Genomic DNA, 2,259 nt, shown 5'->3' with positions numbered 1-2,259 from the left:
CTAACGTACTATCATCCAAAAACTTCACCAGTACCATGAGTCAAGTTAACCTCGGTCTCTTTTTAACTAATCCTGATTACCCTGTCGGGTTAGTTTGTTTTGGGTTACCCTGTCGGGTATGTTAGTTTTGGAGGTGCCAGCTGTAAGATATCGTAAAATTAAATAATAAATATTATTGGACGAAAATTCTTATTGGATTTTTCCAGAATTTTTAGAAATTTTCTGGGAATTTTTCGGAGCTCGTAAGACGAGTTTTGAGGGGATTAATTACGGGTACGGATAAAGCCTGTTTGGGATACCCGTTTAAGTGAGGAATTGTTTATATTATAAATTCCATTTTGTTTTCTTTTTATTTCCCAAACGCCCGAACCCGAGCCTTCCTCCTCTCTTCCCCGATCTCCCCTCTCTGCCTTCTCTCTCTCTCGCGGGCGAATTGGAGGCGACGGGAGCAGAGCTTCTCCTTTGGCGATCATCCTCGTTCGCCGGAGCTTGCTGGAGCACGGCGGAGCCTAGATCTTCTTCGGCCGAGGGGTTCTGTCCGGTGAGTTATGCGGCCGAGTGTCGACAGCGAGGCGGCTAGGGCACGACAGGTACTCGATCCGTGTCATCTCTAGCCTATCGACCCTTCGTTCTTCCTCCACGAGTTGTTCACAGAGCGTTCCGCGTCTCCCTTCTCGTTGGATTTGGATCGAGCGACGCCACCGAGGAGTGATCTTAGAGGTAAGGCATCGTCGGATCTTTGGTGGATTCAAGGTTTAGCTAGGATAGGTTTCTTCTCTGTATTGACCCTTTCTTTTTCGGACCTGTGCCCTAGGTTTCAACCTTCGACTCCGATCAATTGGGGTTGCACGGAGCTGTGTCTGGTGTTGTGCTTTGGTCCAGCGACTCATCTGGTTGCTAGTGGAAATGATCTTGGCAAAGGATCAACAGAAGGGGGGCTGTGAGGAAGAGGTAAGATTAGGGTGTTGTGATCTTTGATTTCCATTGTTTGAACTCTTCACTTGATCCGATCCAATGAGATGAGGTGGAGTGTTCATTGTGGATTAGGAGGTTGGATTGAAGGGGGCAGCATGTTTACTAGGGTTTCGGTCAGGAGTTTCCAGCAGCCTACAATTCCAGCTCTTCAACTGTGGGTCAACAAAATTTCATCCGGTTTTAGGTGAGTTTTTGAAGATTTATTACATGTCTATGTTTGAGATGATTAGGGTGATGTAGGTTGAGTTGATTATGGGTTTGATAAGTTGGTTTGGACGAATTATTGTGGATTAAGGTTAAAAGTTTTACTTCTAGAGGTGATTTCATTTCTACATTGGTTTGGATTAGTAGAGATGGGTTGTAGAAATTTAAATTCAAGTTGTATTGGATTTGGGTCATTGGGTAGAGTTAAATATGATTGTTATTGGTATGTGTTGGATTAAATGATGGATTATGTAGGGTGGATGAATATCATGATTTCATGTTTGTCATTGAGATCATTAGATTGATTATTAGGTGTGGGATGTTTAGTTTATGATTGGAAGGATTTATGATGAGTTGGATTAGTGTTTGATTGATGATGAATTATGTGAGTTGGATTTAAGATGTGTTGATTTGGGGGATTGATTAGAGAGCTTATTTGAGTAGGTGATCCTATTGGGTTAGGAATTGTATTTAGCTATTTAATTCATATGAGTTTAGCTAAATAAAATATATATTAATCTATGCAGGATTTTGATTCGAGGCAAGCATCTCGACGTGGGGGCTATATTTGGCACGATCTATATCTAAGGCGGGTATTTCTTCCTTAACCTCTTTATAGTTTCTTTGAAACTTAGTGCATGGTTATTATTGGATGAATTAGGCTACTTTACCTTATATCATGATCGGTTGCTGTTTTTCCTGCATGATACTTATGCTTGACCCTTGTGATGATCTATTTAATTCATATACAGTCTCTACTCTTGATATCTACTCTGTTGTGATTACACGTGTAGAGTATGTCTTGTAGGGATTGTCGGGTTGTTGGTATTCCCATGCTGATTGGGTATATGATGTGGACTATACATAGATGGGTATGTGTCATAGGAGTTATCTTGTTGACCGTACATTTACGTGTGGTGTGTACATACGTATTTGTCATGTACTTTTGGAGGAGTTGTGTTGATTGTATGTTTAGAGTATATACACATGTCTGTTGTATTGTTATTGGAGGATACATGTTGATTGTACTTATCTTTTGTGTACATGTGTCTGGTGGGATTATTGAAGATTTTTGGTTGA

General features: G+C 40.9%; 1 long non-coding RNA gene across 1 annotated transcript; it reads left to right on the top strand.

The window, feature by feature from the left end:
* Positions 1-371: 371 nt before the first annotated feature.
* Positions 372-1,769, top strand: LOC122053674. The gene is made up of 4 exons (XR_006132295.1): positions 372-720; positions 815-951; positions 1,048-1,159; positions 1,707-1,769. It is a non-coding gene; the product is annotated as an uncharacterized LOC122053674 (long non-coding RNA).
* The last annotated feature ends 490 nt before the right edge of the window (positions 1,770-2,259 follow it).

This window comes from Zingiber officinale, chromosome 3A, assembly GCF_018446385.1.
Source record: "Zingiber officinale cultivar Zhangliang chromosome 3A, Zo_v1.1, whole genome shotgun sequence".
In the NCBI taxonomy this organism is placed as follows: domain Eukaryota; kingdom Viridiplantae; phylum Streptophyta; class Magnoliopsida; order Zingiberales; family Zingiberaceae; genus Zingiber; species Zingiber officinale.
The sequence above is the reverse complement of the archived record's forward strand: the minus strand, read 5'-3'. Positions and strand labels throughout refer to the sequence as shown.